The sequence below is a fragment of the Drosophila bipectinata genome, chromosome 4 (genome assembly GCF_030179905.1).
Source record: "Drosophila bipectinata strain 14024-0381.07 chromosome 4, DbipHiC1v2, whole genome shotgun sequence".
Classification (NCBI taxonomy): domain Eukaryota; kingdom Metazoa; phylum Arthropoda; class Insecta; order Diptera; family Drosophilidae; genus Drosophila; species Drosophila bipectinata.
In genome coordinates this window covers 6915276-6934093 of record NC_091740.1, presented here as the reverse complement: position 1 = coordinate 6934093, position 18818 = coordinate 6915276, and positions in this window count along the sequence as shown.

The following is an 18818-nucleotide window of genomic DNA, read 5'->3' as shown; positions in this document are numbered from 1 at the left end:
TTCTCTATTTCCTCAGTGCAACGCGGTCAAAGTGATCTCTGCATCTTAGCCTACATGTAGCTAAGGGAATGCTTACAAGTTCCTTCTCTGGGAGGAGAGGATTGGTAGTACCTGCCCTTGCTAGTTCATCAGCGGCGCAATTTCCCTCGTGGTCCCTATGTCCGGGCAACCATATGAGGTGGATGTCATGCTGTTCTGCCATCTCGTTAAAAGATCTGCGACAGTCATTCACTGTCCTGGAGTTGGATGAAAAATCGCCAAGGGCTTTGAGTTCCGCTTGACTGTCTGAAAAGATACAGATTGTGTCTTGATTGCCAGTAAGTGCTAGAGATCATAGTGCTTCTCCGATAGCTATTACTTCTGCTTGGAACACTTACTTCTGCATTGATTATCGAGCATGGCAGGATGTTGTTGAACGCACCTTCTATGTCTAGAAAAGCAATGTGTGCGTATTCCTTGTCACTAAGTGACTTCGTTTTCGACGAAGGTAGTGATCTCGTGAAGTGCCGTCTCTGTGGATCGGTCCTTCCTATACGCATGCTGTGATCCCGAGATATCATCTGGGTTGATGGAAAGATTAATGTGGAGGCTCTCTCCATTGTATTGAGGAGGAAGGACGACAGGCTTATAGGTCTGAAGTCCTTAGGGGTGCAGTGTGATGGTTTTCCCGCTTTGGGTAAACTTGAGTCGATTGTAATCCGATCCGACTCCCGATTGAGTCAAGATTGTAATTGAAAAATCAAGACCTGGGAGAGGCCATGAAATTGGCTAATGATGCTTTGAACGACGCCATGTAAAAGCGTGAAAACGAGGATTTATGCTTCCAAATTGTTTATAAAAAAGTTTCTGAAATTTGTTCGGAATACGAGATTGAAATAAAAATCGCATTTTACATACCTTTTCTCGACACCTACATTTCTCATCTTCAGAGTCGACTCCAAAAACACAAAACAGTTTTTCAAAGTTTTGGACAGCTATTCCTCAAACAAGGATTCGACGAGAAGAAATGTACAAGCCTCTACCAATTTAACCAAGTAATACTGGATTGTTCCGAGAGTAATTTCATTTCATAAGTCAAAATGTGGAGACAACGGATCTGCAATCAAAACAGTGCAGTTAGCAGTGAGTATCTCCCAAATTCCCAGATAATATTTGGCTAAAAAATAATGCCAGGTTTCTTATATATTGTACCAAAAAATCTGATTGATTATAATACTAATAGATTATCATTTATTTTCTATTTAATTTAAAAACAAAATTTTTTAATTTAAAAGAATCAGAGAAAAATCACTAATCACTAAATCACGACTTATTGACAATTAATTGAGTAAGAGATATTTTTGGTGCAATTTGAAACAAAGTAAAGTAAATAATATCCATTGAAAATCTAAATAGAAGGAATTTTTGCAGATCATAAATGGAATAACTTTCAAAAACCGCAAACAAAATCCTACGAGTTTTGGCGGTGATACCCGTGACCCCAGCAACTTCAGAACGATAATTTTCTACTTTGAAAATGGAGAATGAAAGATTATCTGAGAAACACGATGGGTCAAGAGCGTATCAATAGTCTTGTATCTTTGAACATTCATCATCGCATAACTTTGACTGAAGACGAAATTCTTAGAAAGTTTTTTTAAAAACCATAAGAAAATTTAAGAGCGACTAGAATTGTTTGTGGAACATATATTTTTTCTTGATCAGTCATATTGATTAAATTCGTAATTATCCTCTTTGTTATTATCTTCTATTGCATTAACTATTCGAAAATAAATTACGAAATTCTATTAATATTTTTGTGTTTCAACTTCACCAAAATGCCCAATAAAAGCATAAAATTTGAAAGTATATGATACCATGAGGGGTTCCGGACCCGAAAACCCCCGCCTCGTGGATCCGCCACTGGTGTCAATTGTAAGAATTGTTTGTGTTGTTTTTGAAATGTGTGTATTTGTGTACCCCCTGAAAAGGAAAAAGGTAAAACAAAGTATTATTTTCAAATGGAGTAACAAAAATAGTTTTAATAAATTTTGACTGTGTTTCGTTCTCTTTTAAATGAACGCACACTTTTTTGCACTTTTTTTTTATATTTGGATTGAGGTCAGATCCTTTAATTTAGAAAATTAGAAGAAGTTATTAGTTAACTTATACGAAAGGTATCCAAAATCTACTAAGACATAATTTTCAATCCTGAGACAGTATTGACCGATGAAGCTGTAGCTCTTCTTATGGATGAGAGCTTAACAAAAAAAAACAGTGTTGTTCAATAAGGGAGCTAGCTAAGCATAATATTTTTCCCTAGTGAAACAAGGTGGATAAAAAAAAAATGACTGCCATCCCTTTGAAATGGTGTAGGTAAGTTCTACTTCGGATACACATTTGGAGGTCATTTCAGATTATCAAGTTAAATTTTCCTTTGATATGAAACTACAAACCAAAGAACAAATGCAATGACAATAGAAATGAGTTATGTTAAGTTGAGGCGACGATGCGGGGCCAGTCACTGACACCCCCATCCACTTGAGCCGCCGGGGCTACATATGATACCGCATAGGCAAGAGGTCTTACAAGGGGACCTCCCCCTCCTATCTACTAATGTGCCCAAGAGTGTGCTATTTTTCCTGCGGCTCGCGGTCCCATCAAGCTTCCCGGATGAAGGTAACAAGTCTGCGTGGAGCGAGGTGTGTTAGGTCCGTGAGTGCAATGACACAGGAGGTGTGCGGCGGTCTCTTCCTCTTCTACATCCCCACAGCTCCTGCAGTAATCATAGTGTGGCACCGCTAATCTAACCACCTAGTGATGGCCTTGGCTGCAAGACTGCAGTCCTGCTTAATGAGAGTGATAAGCATCATTGATCTTTTCCTAGAGCGGATAGACCATATCATGCGTCAGTTCCTGCAGTTTTGGAGATTTCTCTATTTCCTCAGTGCAACGCGGTCAAAGTGATCTCTGCATCTTAGCCTACATGTAGCTAAGGGAATGCTTACAAGTTCCTTCTCTGGGAGGAGAGGATTGGTAGTACCTGCCCTTGCTAGTTCATCAGCGGCGCAATTTCCCTCGTGGTCCCTATGTCCGGGCAACCATATGAGGTGGATGTCATGCTGTTCTGCCATCTCGTTAAAAGATCTGCGACAGTCATTCACTGTCCTGGAGTTGGATGAAAAATCGCCAAGGGCTTTGAGTTCCGCTTGACTGTCTGAAAAGATACAGATTGTGTCTTGATTGCCAGTAAGTGCTAGAGATCATAGTGCTTCTCCGATAGCTATTACTTCTGCTTGGAACACTTACTTCTGCATTGATTATCGAGCATGGCAGGATGTTGTTGAACGCACCTTCTATGTCTAGAAAAGCAATGTGTGCGTATTCCTTGTCACTAAGTGACTTCGTTTTCGACGAAGGTAGTGATCTCGTGAAGTGCCGTCTCTGTGGATCGGTCCTTCCTATACGCATGCTGTGATCCCGAGATATCATCTGGGTTGATGGAAAGATTAATGTGGAGGCTCTCTCCATTGTATTGAGGAGGAAGGACGACAGGCTTATAGGTCTGAAGTCCTTAGGGGTGCAGTGTGATGGTTTTCCCGCTTTGGGTAAACTTGAGTCGATTGTAATCCGATCCGACTCCCGATTGAGTCAAGATTGTAATTGAAAAATCAAGACCTGGGAGAGGCCATGAAATTGGCTAATGATGCTTTGAACGACGCCATGTAAAAGCGTGAAAACGAGGATTTATGCTTCCAAATTGTTTATAAAAAAGTTTCTGAAATTTGTTCGGAATACGAGATTGAAATAAAAATCGCATTTTACATACCTTTTCTCGACACCTACATTTCTCATCTTCAGAGTCGATTCCAAAAACACAAAACAGTTTTTCAAAGTTTTGGACAGCTATTCCTCAAACAAGGATTCGACGAGAAGAAATGTGCAAGCCTCTACCAATTTAACCAAGTAATACTGGATTGTTCCGAGAGTAATTTCATTTCATAAGTCAAAATGTGGAGACAACGGATCTGCAATCAAAACAGTGCAGTTAGCAGTGAGTATCTCCCAAATTCCCAGATAATATTTGGCTAAAAAATAATGCCAGGTTTCTTATATATTGTACCAAAAAATCTGATTGATTATAATACTAATAGATTATCATTTATTTTCTATTTAATTTAAAAACAAAATTTTTTAATTTAAAAGAATCAGAGAAAAATCACTAATCACTAAATCACGACTTATTGACAATTAATTGAGTAAGAGATATTTTTGGTGCAATTTGAAACAAAGTAAAGTAAATAATATCCATTGAAAATCTAAATAGAAGGAATTTTTGCAGATCATAAATGGAATAACTTTCAAAAACCGCAAACAAAATCCTACGAGTTTTGGCGGTGATACCCGTGACCCCAGCAACTTCAGAACGATAATTTTCTACTTTGAAAATGGAGAATGAAAGATTATCTGAGAAACACGATGGGTCAAGAGCGTATCAATAGTCTTGTATCTTTGAACATTCATCATCGCATAACTTTGACTGAAGACGAAATTCTTAAAAAGTTTTTTTAAAAACCATAAGAAAATTTAAGAGCGACTAGAATTGTTTGTGGAACATATATTTTTTCTTGATCAGTCATATTGATTAAATTCGTAATTATCCTCTTTGTTATTATCTTCTATTGCATTAACTATTCGAAAATAAATTACGAAATTCTATTAATATTTTTGTGTTTCAACTTCACCAAAATGCCCAATAAAAGCATAAAATTTGAAAGTATATGATACCATGAGGGGTTCCGGACCCGAAAACCCCCGCCTCGTGGATCCGCCACTGGTGTCAATTGTAAGAATTGTTTGTGTTGTTTTTGAAATGTGTGTATTTGTGTACCCCCTGAAAAGGAAAAAGGTAAAACAAAGTATTATTTTCAAATGGAGTAACAAAAATAGTTTCAATAAATTTTGACTGTGTTTCGTTCTCTTTTAAATGAACGCACACTTTTTTGCACTTTTTTTTTATATTTGGATTGAGGTCAGATCCTTTAATTTAGAAAATTAGAAGAAGTTATTAGTTAACTTATACGAAAGGTATCCCAAATCTACTAAGACATAATTTTCAATCCTGAGACAGTATTGACCGATGAAGCTGTAGCTCTTCTTATGGATGAGAGCTTAACAAAAAAAAACAGTGTTGTTGTTCAATAAGGGAGCTAGCTAAGCATAATATTTTTCCCTAGTGAAACAAGGTGGATAAAAAAAAAATGACTGCCATCCCTTTGAAATGGTGTAGGTAAGTTCTACTTCGGATACACATTTGGAGGTCATTTCAGATTATCAAGTTAAATTTTCCTTTGATATGAAACTACAAACCAAAGAACAAATGCAATGACAATAGAAATGAGTTATGTTAAGTTGAGGCGACGATGCGGGGCCAGTCACTGACACCCCCATCCACTTGAGCCGCCGGGGCTACATATGATACCGCATAGGCAAGAGGTCTTACAAGGGGACCTCCCCCTCCTATCTACTAATGTGCCCAAGAGTGTGCTATTTTTCCTGCGGCTCGCGGTCCCATCAAGCTTCCCGGATGAAGGTAACAAGTCTGCGTGGAGCGAGGTGTGTTAGGTCCGTGAGTGCAATGACACAGGAGGTGTGCGGCGGTCTCTTCCTCTTCTACATCCCCACAGCTCCTGCAGTAATCATAGTGTGTGGCACCGCTAATCTAACCACCTAGTGATGGCCTTGGCTGCAAGACTGCAGTCCTGCTTAATGAGAGTGATAAGCATCATTGATCTTTTCCTAGAGCGGATAGACCATATCATGCGTCAGTTCCTGCAGTTTTGGAGATTTCTCTATTTCCTCAGTGCAACGCGGTCAAAGTGATCTCTGCATCTTAGCCTACATGTAGCTAAGGGAATGCTTACAAGTTCCTTCTCTGGGAGGAGAGGATTGGTAGTACCTGCCCTTGCTAGTTCATCAGCGGCGCAATTTCCCTCGTGTCCCTATGTCCGGGCAACCATATGAGGTGGATGTCATGCTGTTCTGCCATCTCGTTAAAAGATCTGCGACAGTCATTCACTGTCCTGGAGTTGGATGAAAAATCGCCAAGGGCTTTGAGTTCCGCTTGACTGTCTGAAAAGATACAGATTGTGTCTTGATTGCCAGTAAGTGCTAGAGATCATAGTGCTTCTCCGATAGCTATTACTTCTGCTTGGAACACTTACTTCTGCATTGATTATCGAGCATGGCAGGATGTTGTTGAACGCACCTTCTATGTCTAGAAAAGCAATGTGTGCGTATTCCTTGTCACTAAGTGCCTTTTCGACGAAGGTAGTGATCTCGTGAAGTGCCGTCTCTGTGGATCGGTCCTTCCTATACGCATGCTGTGATCCCGAGATATCATCTGGGTTGATGGAAAGATTAATGTGGAGGCTCTCTCCATTGTCTTGAGGAGGAAGGACGACAGGCTTATAGGTCTGAAGTCCTTAGGGGTGCAGTGTGATGGTTTTCCCGCTTTGGGTAAACTTGAGTCGATTGTAATCCCATCTGACTCCCGATTGAGTCAAGATTGTAATTGAAAAATCAAGACCTGGGAGAGGCCATGAAATTGGCTAATGATGCTTTGAACGACGCCATGTAAAAGCGTGAAAACGAGGATTTATGCTTCCAAATTGTTTATAAAAAAGTTTCTGAAATTTGTTCGGAATACGAGATTGAAATAAAAATCGCATTTTACATACCTTTTCTCGACACCTACATTTCTCATCTTCAGAGTCGATTCCAAAAACACAAAACAGTTTTTCAAAGTTTTGGACAGCTATTCCTCAAACAAGGATTCGACGAGAAGAAATGTGCAAGCCTCTACCAATTTAACCAAGTAATACTGGATTGTTCCGAGAGTAATTTCATTTCATAAGTCAAAATGTGGAGACAACGGATCTGCAATCAAAACATCGAAAATGCACTTGATGCATTAGCAGTGAGTATCTCCCAAATTCCCAGATAATATTTGGCTAAAAAATAATGCCAGGTTTCTCATATATTGTACCAAAAAATCTGATTGATTATAATACTAATAGATTATCATTTATTTTCTATTTAATTTAAAAACAAAATTTTTTAATTTAAAAGAATCAGAGAAAAATCACTAATCACTAAATCACGACTTATTGACAATTAATTGAGTAAGAGATATTTTTGGTGCAATTTGAAACAAAGTAAAGTAAATAATATCCATTGAAAATCTAAATAGAAGGAATTTTTGCAGATCATAAATGGAATAACTTTTAAAAACCGCAAACAAAATCCTACGAGTTTTGGCGGTGATACCCGTGACCCCAGCAACTTCAGAACGATAATTTTCTACTTTGAAAATGGAGAATGAAAGATTATCTGAGAAACACGATGGGTCAAGAGCGTATCAACAGTCTTGTATCTTTGAACATTCATCATCGCATAACTTTGACTGAAGACGAAATTCTTAGAAAGTTTTTTTAAAAACCATAAGAAAATTTAAGAGCGACTAGAATTGTTTGTGGAACATATATTTTTTCTTGATCAGTCATATTGATTAAATTCGTAATTATCCTCTTTGTTATTATCTTCTATTGCATTAACTATTCGAAAATAAATTACGAAATTCTATTAATATTTTTGTGTTTCAACTTCACCAAAATGCCCAATAAAAGCATAAAATTTGAAAGTATATGATACCATGAGGGGTTCCGGACCCGAAAACCCCCGCCTCGTGGATCCGCCACTGGTGTCAATTGTAAGAATTGTTTGTGTTGTTTTTGAAATGTGTGTATTTGTGTACCCCCTGAAAAGAAAAAAGGTAAAACAAAGTATTATTTTCAAACGGAGTAACAAAAATAGTTTCAATAAATTTTGACTGTGTTTCGTTCTCTTTTAAATGAACGCACACTTTTTTGCACTTTTTTTTTATATTTGGATTGAGGTCAGATCCTTTAATTTAGAAAATTAGAAGAAGTTATTAGTTAACTTATACGACAGGTATCCAAAATCTACTAAGACATAATTTTCAATCCTGAGACAGTATTGACCGATGAAGCTGTAGCTCTTCTTATGGATGAGAGCTTAACAAAAAAAAACAGTGTTGTTCAATAAGGGAGCTAGCTAAGCATAATATTTTTCCCTAGTGAAACAAGGTGGATAAAAAAAAAATGACTGCCATCCCTTTGAAATGGTGTAGGTAAGTTCTACTTCGGATACACATTTGGAGGTCATTTCAGATTATCAAGTTAAATTTTCCTTTGATATGAAACTACAAACCAAAGAACAAATGCAATGACAATAGAAATGAGTTATGTTCAGTTGAGGCGACGATGCGGGGCCAGTCACTGACACCCCCATCCACTTGAGCCGCCGGGGCTACATATGATACCGCATAGGCAAGAGGTCTTACAAGGGGACCTCCCCCTCCTATCTACTAATGTGCCCAAGAGTGTGCTATTTTTCCTGCGGCTCGCGGTCCCATCAAGCTTCCCGGATGAAGGTAACAAGTCTGCGTGGAGCGAGGTGTGTTAGGTCCGTGAGTGCAATGACACAGGAGGTGTGCGGCTTTCTCTTCCTCTTCTACATCCCCACAGCTCCTGCAGTAATCATAGTGTGGCACCGCTAATCTAACCACCTAGTGATGGCCTTGGCTGCAAGACTGCAGTCCTGCCTAATGAGAGTGATAAGCATCATTGATCTTTTCCTAGAGCGGATAGACCATATCATGCGTCAGTTCCCGCAGTTTTGGAGATTTCTCTATTTCCTCAGTGCAACGCGGTCAAAGTGATCTCTGCATCTTAGCCTACATGTAGCTAAAGGAATGCTTACAAGTTCCTTCTCTGGGAGGAGAGGATTGGTAGTACCTGCCCTTGCTAGTTCATCAGCGGCGCAATTTCCCTCGTGGTCCCTATGTCCGGGCAACCATATGAGGTGGATGTCATGCTGTTCTGCCATCTCGTTAAAAGATCTGCGACAGTCATTCACTGTCCTGGAGTTGGATGAAAAATCGCAAAGGGCTTTGAGTTCCGCTTGACTGTCTGAAAAGATACAGATTGTGTCTTGATTGCCAGTAAGTGCTAGAGATCATAGTGCTTCTCCGATAGCTATTACTTCTGCTTGGAACACTTACTTCTGCATTGATTATCGAGCATGGCAGGATGTTGTTGAACGCACCTTCTATGTCTAGAAAAGCAATGTGTGCGTATTCCTTGTCACTAAGTGACTTCGTTTTCGACGAAGGTAGTGATCTCGTGAAGTGCCGTCTCTGTGGATCGGTCCTTCCTATACGCATGCTGTGATCCCGAGATATCATCTGGGTTGATGGAAAGATTAATGTGGAGGCTCTCTCCATTGTCTTGAGGAGGAAGGACGACAGGCTTATAGGTCTGAAGTCCTTAGGGGTGCAGTGTGATGGTTTTCCCGCTTTGGGTAAAATTGAGTCGATTGTAATCCGATCCGACTCCCGATTGAGTCAAGATTGTAATTGAAAAATCAAGACCTGGGAGAGGCCATGAAATTGGCTAATGATGCTTTGAACGACGCCATGTAAAAGCGTGAAAACGAGGATTTATGCTTCCAAATTGTTTATAAAAAAGTTTCTGAAATTTGTTCGGAATACGAGATTGAAATAAAAATCGCATTTTACATACCTTTTCTCGACACCTACATTTCTCATCTTCAGAGTCGATTCCAAAAACCCAAAACAGTTTTTCAAAGTTTTGGACAGCTATTCCTCAAACAAGGATTCGACGAGAAGAAATGTGCAAGCCTCTACCAATTTAACCAAGTAATACTGGATTGTTCCGAGAGTAATTTCATTTCATAAGTCAAAATGTGGAGACAACGGATCTGCAATCAAAACATCGAAAATGCACTTGATGCATTAGCAGTGAGTATCTCCCAAATTCCCAGATAATATTTGGCTAAAAAATAATGCCAGGTTTCTCATATATTGTACCAAAAAATCTGATTGATTATAATACTAATAGATTATCATTTATTTTCTATTTAATTTAAAAACAAAATTTTTTAATTTAAAAGAATCAGAGAAAAATCACTAATCACTAAATCACGACTTATTGACAATTAATTGAGTAAGAGATATTTTTGGTGCAATTTGAAACAAAGTAAAGTAAATAATATCCATTGAAAATCTAAATAGAAGGAATTTTTGCAGATCATAAATGGAATAACTTGCAAAAACCGCAAAAAAAATCCTACGGGTTTTGGCGGTGATACCCGTGACCCCAGCAACTTCAGAACGATCATTTTCTACTTTGAAAATGGAGAATGAAAGATTATCTGAGAAACACGATGGGTCAAGAGCGTATCAATAGTCTTGTATCTTTGAACATTCATCATCGCATAACTTTGACTGAAGACGAAATTCTTAGAAAGTTTTTTTAAAAACCATAAGAAAATTTAAGAGCGATTAGAATTGTTTGTGGAACATATATTTTTTCTTGATCAGTCATATTGATTAAATTCGTAATTATCCTCTTTGTTATTATCTTCTATTGCATTAACTATTCGAAAATAAATTACGAAATTCTATTAATATTTTTGTGTTTCAACTTCACCAAAATGCCCAATAAAAGCATAAAATTTGAAAGTATATGATACCATGAGGGGTTCCGGACCCGAAAACCCCCGCCTCGTGGATCCGCCACTGGTGTCAATTGTAAGAATTGTTTGTGTTGTTTTTGAAATGTGTGTATTTGTGTACCCCCTGAAAAGGAAAAAGGTAAAACAAAGTATTATTTTCAAACGGAGTAACAAAAATAGTTTCAATAAATTTTGACTGTGTTTCGTTCTCTTTTAAATGAACGCACACTTTTTTGCACTTTTTTTTTATATTTGGATTGAGGTCAGATCCTTTAATTTAGAAAATTAGAAGAAGTTATTAGTTAACTTATACGAAAGGTATCCAAAATCTACTAAGACATAATTTTCAATCCTGAGACAGTATTGACCGATGAAGCTGTAGCTCTTCTTATGGATGAGAGCTTAACAAAAAAAAACAGTGTTGTTCAATAAGGGAGCTAGCTAAGCATAATATTTTTCCCTAGTGAAACAAGGTGGATAAAAAAAAAATGACTGCCATCCCTTTGAAATGGTGTAGGTAAGTTCTACTTCGGATACACATTTGGAGGTCATTTCAGATTATCAAGTTAAATTTTCCTTTGATATGAAACTACAAACCAAAGAACAAATGCAATGACAATAGAAATGAGTTATGTTAAGTTGAGGCGACGATGCGGGGCCAGTCACTGACACCCCCATCCACTTGAGCCGCCGGGGCTACATATGATACCGCATAGGCAAGAGGTCTTACAAGGGGACCTCCCCCTCCTATCTACTAATGTGCCCAAGAGTGTGCTATTTTTCCTGCGGCTCGCGGTCCCATCAAGCTTCCCGGATGAAGGTAACAAGTCTGCGTGGAGCGAGGTGTGTTAGGTCCGTGAGTGCAATGACACAGGAGGTGTGCGGCGGTCTCTTCCTCTTCTACATCCCCACAGCTCCTGCAGTAATCATAGTGTGGCACCGCTAATCTAACCACCTAGTGATGGCCTTGGCTGCAAGACTGCAGTCCTGCTTAATGAGAGTGATAAGCATCATTGATCTTTTCCTAGAGCGGATAGACCATATCATGCGTCAGTTCCTGCAGTTTTGGAGATTTCTCTATTTCCTCAGTGCAACGCGGTCAAAGTGATCTCTGCATCTTAGCCTACATGTAGCTAAGGGAATGCTTACAAGTTCCTTCTCTGGGAGGAGAGGATTGGTAGTACCTGCCCTTGCTAGTTCATCAGCGGCGCAATTTCCCTCGTGGTCCCTATGTCCGGGCAACCATATGAGGTGGATGTCATGCTGTTCTGCCATCTCGTTAAAAGATCTGCGACAGTCATTCACTGTCCTGGAGTTGGATGAAAAATCGCCAAGGGCTTTGAGTTCCGCTTGACTGTCTGAAAAGATACAGATTGTGTCTTGATTGCCAGTAAGTGCTAGAGATCATAGTGCTTCTCCGATAGCTATTACTTCTGCTTGGAACACTTACTTCTGCATTGATTATCGAGCATGGCAGGATGTTGTTGAACGCACCTTCTATGTCTAGAAAAGCAATGTGTGCGTATTCCTTGTCACTAAGTGCCTTTTCGACGAAGGTAGTGATCTCGTGAAGTGCCGTCTCTGTGGATCGGTCCTTCCTATACGCATGCTGTGATCCCGAGATATCATCTGGGTTGATGGAAAGATTAATGTGGAGGCTCTCTCCATTGTCTTGAGGAGGAAGGACGACAGGCTTATAGGTCTGAAGTCCTTAGGGGTGCAGTGTGATGGTTTTCCCGCTTTGGGTAAACTTGAGTCGATTGTAATCCTATCCGACTCCCGATTGAGTCAAGATTGTAATTGAAAAATCAAGACCTGGGAGAGGCCATGAAATTGGCTAATGATGCTTTGAACGACGCCATGTAAAAGCGTGAAAACGAGGATTTATGCTTCCAAATTGTTTATAAAAAAGTTTCTGAAATTTGTTCGGAATACGAGATTGAAATAAAAATCGCATTTTACATACCTTTTCTCGACACCTACATTTCTCATCTTCAGAGTCGATTCCAAAAACACAAAACAGTTTTTCAAAGTTTTGGACAGCTATTCCTCAAACAAGGATTCGACGAGAGGAAATGTGCAAGCCTCTACCAATTTAACCAAGTAATACTGGATTGTTCCGAGAGTAATTTCATTTCATAAGTCAAAATGTGGAGACAACGGATCTGCAATCAAAACATCGAAAATGCACTTGATGCATTAGCAGTGAGTATCTCCCAAATTCCCAGATAATATTTGGCTAAAAAATAATGCCAGGTTTCTCATATATTGTACCAAAAAATCTGATTGATTATAATACTAATAGATTATCATTTATTTTCTATTTAATTTAAAAACAAAATTTTTTAATTTAAAAGAATCAGAGAAAAATCACTAATCACTAAATCACGACTTATTGACAATTAATTGAGTAAGAGATATTTTTGGTGCAATTTGAAACAAAGTAAAGTAAATAATATCCATTGAAAATCTAAATAGAAGGAATTTTTGCAGATCATAAATGGAATAACTTGCAAAAACCGCAAAAAAAATCCTACGGGTTTTGGCGGTGATACCCGTGACCCCAGCAACTTCAGAACGATCATTTTCTACTTTGAAAATGGAGAATGAAAGATTATCTGAGAAACACGATGGGTCAAGAGCGTATCAATAGTCTTGTATCTTTGAACATTCATCATCGCATAACTTTGACTGAAGACGAAATTCTTAGAAAGTTTTTTTAAAAACCATAAGAAAATTTAAGAGCGACTAGAATTGTTTGTGGAACATATATTTTTTCTTGATCAGTCATATTGATTAAATTCGTAATTATCCTCTTTGTTATTATCTTCTATTGCATTAACTATTCGAAAATAAATTACGAAATTCTATTAATATTTTTGTGTTTCAACTTCACCAAAATGCCCAATAAAAGCATAAAATTTGAAAGTATATGATACCATGAGGGGTTCCGGACCCGAAAACCCCCGCCTCGTGGATCCGCCACTGGTGTCAATTGTAAGAATTGTTTGTGTTGTTTTGAAATGTGTGTATTTGTGTACCCCCTGAAAAGAAAAAAGGTAAAACAAAGTATTATTTTCAAACGGAGTAACAAAAATAGTTTCAATAAATTTTGACTGTGTTTCGTTCTCTTTTAAATGAACGCACACTTTTTTGCACTTTTTTTTTATATTTGGATTGAGGTCAGATCCTTTAATTTAGAAAATTAGAAGAAGTTATTAGTTAACTTATACGACAGGTATCCAAAATCTACTAAGACATAATTTTCAATCCTGAGACAGTATTGACCGATGAAGCTGTAGCTCTTCTTATGGATGAGAGCTTAACAAAAAAAAACAGTGTTGTTCAATAAGGGAGCTAGCTAAGCATAATATTTTTCCCTAGTGAAACAAGGTGGATAAAAAAAAAATGACTGCCATCCCTTTGAAATGGTGTAGGTAAGTTCTACTTCGGATACACATTTGGAGGTCATTTCAGATTATCAAGTTAAATTTTCCTTTGATATGAAACTACAAACCAAAGAACAAATGCAATGACAATAGAAATGAGTTATGTTAAGTTGAGGCGACGATGCGGGGCCAGTCACTGACACCCCCATCCACTTGAGCCGCCGGGGCTACATATGATACCGCATAGGCAAGAGGTCTTACAAGGGGACCTCCCCCTCCTATCTACTAATGTGCCCAAGAGTGTGCTATTTTTCCTGCGGCTCGCGGTCCCATCAAGCTTCCCGGATGAAGGTAACAAGTCTGCGTGGAGCGAGGTGTGTTAGGTCCGTGAGTGCAATGACACAGGAGGTGTGCGGCTGTCTCTTCCTCTTCTACATCCCCACAGCTCCTGCAGTAATCATAGTGTGGCACCGCTAATCTAACCACCTAGTGATGGCCTTGGCTGCAAGACTGCAGTCCTGCCTAATGAGAGTGATAAGCATCATTGATCTTTTCCTAGAGCGGATAGACCATATCATGCGTCAGTTCCTGCAGTTTTGGAGATTTCTCTATTTCCTCAGTGCAACGCGGTCAAAGTGATCTCTGCATCTTAGCCTACATGTAGCTAAAGGAATGCTTACAAGTTCCTTCTCTGGGAGGAGAGGATTGGTAGTACCTGCCCTTGCTAGTTCATCAGCGGCGCAATTTCCCTCGTGGTCCCTATGTCCGGGCAACCATATGAGGTGGATGTCATGCTGTTCTGCCATCTCGTTAAAAGATCTGCGACAGTCATTCACTGTCCTGGAGTTGGATGAAAAATCGCAAAGGGCTTTGAGTTCCGCTTGACTGTCTGAAAAGATACAGATTGTGTCTTGATTGCCAGTAAGTGCTAGAGATCATAGTGCTTCTCCGATAGCTATTACTTCTGCTTGGAACACTTACTTCTGCATTGATTATCGAGCATGGCAGGATGTTGTTGAACGCACCTTCTATGTCTAGAAAAGCAATGTGTGCGTATTCCTTGTCACTAAGTGCCTTTTCGACGAAGGTAGTGATCTCGTGAAGTGCCGTCTCTGTGGATCGGTCCTTCCTATACGCATGCTGTGATCCCGAGATATCATCTGGGTTGATGGAAAGATTAATGTGGAGGCTCTCTCCATTGTCTTGAGGAGGAAGGACGACAGGCTTATAGGTCTGAAGTCCTTAGGGGTGCAGTGTGATGGTTTTCCCGCTTTGGGTAAAATTGAGTCGATTGTAATCCGATCCGACTCCCGATTGAGTCAAGATTGTAATTGAAAAATCAAGACCTGGGAGAGGCCATGAAATTGGCTAATGATGCTTTGAACGACGCCATGTAAAAGCGTGAAAACGAGGATTTATGCTTCCAAATTGTTTATAAAAAAGTTTCTGAAATTTGTTCGGAATACGAGATTGAAATAAAAATCGCATTTTACATACCTTTTCTCGACACCTACATTTCTCATCTTCAGAGTCGATTCCAAAAACCCAAAACAGTTTTTCAAAGTTTTGGACAGCTATTCCTCAAACAAGGATTCGACGAGAAGAAATGTGCAAGCCTCTACCAATTTAACCAAGTAATACTGGATTGTTCCGAGAGTAATTTCATTTCATAAGTCAAAATGTGGAGACAACGGATCTGCAATCAAAACATCGAAAATGCACTTGATGCATTAGCAGTGAGTATCTCCCAAATTCCCAGATAATATTTGGCTAAAAAATAATGCCAGGTTTCTCATATATTGTACCAAAAAATCTGATTGATTATAATACTAATAGATTATCATTTATTTTCTATTTAATTTAAAAACAAAATTTTTTAATTTAAAAGAATCAGAGAAAAATCACTAATCACTAAATCACGACTTATTGACAATTAATTGAGTAAGAGATATTTTTGGTGCAATTTGAAACAAAGTAAAGTAAATAATATCCATTGAAAATCTAAATAGAAGGAATTTTTGCAGATCATAAATGGAATAACTTGCAAAAACCGCAAAAAAAATCCTACGGGTTTTGGCGGTGATACCCGTGACCCCAGCAACTTCAGAACGATCATTTTCTACTTTGAAAATGGAGAATGAAAGATTATCTGAGAAACACGATGGGTCAAGAGCGTATCAATAGTCTTGTATCTTTGAACATTCATCATCGCATAACTTTGACTGAAGACGAAATTCTTAGAAAGTTTTTTTAAAAACCATAAGAAAATTTAAGAGCGACTAGAATTGTTTGTGGAACATATATTTTTTCTTGATCAGTCATATTGATTAAATTCGTAATTATTTTCTTTGTTATTATCTTCTATTGCATTAACTATTCGAAAATAAATTACGAAATTCTATTAATATTTTTGTGTTTCAACTTCACCAAAATGCCCAATAAAAGCATAAAATTTGAAAGTATATGATACCATGAGGGGTTCCGGACCCGAAAACCCCCGCCTCGTGGATCCGCCACTGGTGTCAATTGTAAGAATTGTTTGTGTTGTTTTTGAAATGTGTGTATTTGTGTACCCCCTGAAAAGAAAAAAGGTAAAACAAAGTATTATTTTCAAACGGAGTAACAAAAATAGTTTCAATAAATTTTGACTGTGTTTCGTTCTCTTTTAAATGAACGCACACTTTTTTGCACTTTTTTTTTATATTTGGATTGAGGTCAGATCCTTTAATTTAGAAAATTAGAAGAAGTTATTAGTTAACTTATACGACAGGTATCCAAAATCTACTAAGACATAATTTTCAATCCTGAGACAGTATTGACCGATGAAGCTGTAGCTCTTCTTATGGATGAGAGCTTAACAAAAAAAAACAGTGTTGTTCAATAAGGGAGCTAGCTAAGCATAATATTTTTCCCTAGTGAAACAAGGTGGATAAAAAAAAAATGACTGCCATCCCTTTGAAATGGTGTAGGTAAGTTCTACTTCGGATACACATTTGGAGGTCATTTCAGATTATCAAGTTAAATTTTCCTTTGATATGAAACTACAAACCAAAGAACAAATGCAATGACAATAGAAATGAGTTATGTTAAGTTGAGGCGACGATGCGGGGCCAGTCACTGACACCCCCATCCACTTGAGCCGCCGGGGCTACATATGATACCGCATAGGCAAGAGGTCTTACAAGGGGACCTCCCCCTCCTATCTACTAATGTGCCCAAGAGTGTGCTATTTTTCCTGCGGCTCGCGGTCCCATCAAGCTTCCCGGATGAAGGTAACAAGTCTGCGTGGAGCGAGGTGTGTTAGGTCCGTGAGTGCAATGACACAGGAGGTGTGCGGCTGTCTCTTCCTCTTCTACATCCCCACAGCTCCTGCAGTAATCATAGTGTGGCACCGCTAATCTAACCACCTAGTGATGGCCTTGGCTGCAAGACTGCAGTCCTGCCTAATGAGAGTGATAAGCATCATTGATCTTTTCCTAGAGCGGATAGACCATATCATGCGTCAGTTCCTGCAGTTTTGGAGATTTCTCTATTTCCTCAGTGCAACGCGGTCAAAGTGATCTCTGCATCTTAGCCTACATGTAGCTAAGGGAATGCTTACAAGTTCCTTCTCTGGGAGGAGAGGATTGGTAGTACCTGCCCTTGCTAGTTCATCAGCGGCGCAATTTCCCTCGTGGTCCCTATGTCCGGGCAACCATATGAGGTGGATGTCATGCTGTTCTGCCATCTCGTTAAAAGATCTGCGACAGTCATTCACTGTCCTGGAGTTGGATGAAAAATCGCAAAGGGCTTTGAGTTCCGCTTGACTGTCTGAAAAGATACAGATTGTGTCTTGATTGCCAGTAAGTGCTAGAGATCATAGTGCTTCTCCGATAGCTATTACTTCTGCTTGGAACACTTACTTCTGCATTGATTATCGAGCATGGCAGGATGTTGTTGAACGCACCTTCTATGTCTAGAAAAGCAATGTGTGCGTATTCCTTGTCACTAAGTGCCTTTTCGACGAAGGTAGTGATCTCGTGAAGTGCCGTCTCTGTGGATCGGTCCTTCCTATACGCATGCTGTGATCCCGAGATATCATCTGGGTTGATGGAAAGATTAATGTGGAGGCTCTCTCCATTGTCTTGAGGAGGAAGGACGACAGGCTTATAGGTCTGAAGTCCTTAGGGGTGCAGTGTGATGGTTTTCCCGCTTTGGGTAAAATTGAGTCGATTGTAATCCGATCCGACTCCCGATTGAGTCAAGATTGTAATTGAAAAATCAAGACCTGGGAGAGGCCATGAAATTGGCTAATGATGCTTTGAACGACGCCATGTAAAAGCGTGAAAACGAGGATTTATGCTTCCAAATTGTTTATAAAAAAGTTTCTGAAATTTGTTCGGAATACGAGATTGAAATAAAAATCGCATTTTACATACCTTTTCTCGACACCTACATTTCTCATCTTCAGAGTCGATTCCAAAAACCCAAAACAGTTTTTCAAAGTTTTGGACAGCTATTCCTCAAACAAGGATTCGACGAGAAGAAATGTGCAAGCCTCTACCAATTTAACCAAGTAATACTGGATTGTTCCGAGAGTAATTTCATTTCATAAGTCAAAATGTGGAGACAACGGATCTGCAATCAAAACATCGAAAATGCACTTGATGCATTAGCAGTGAGTATCTCCCAAATTCCCAGATAATATTTGGCTAAAAAATAATGCCAGGTTTCTCATATATTGTACCAAAAAATCTGATTGATTATAATACTAATAGATTATCATTTATTTTCTATTTAATTTAAAAACAAAATTTTTTAATTTAAAAGAATCAGAGAAAAATCACTAAT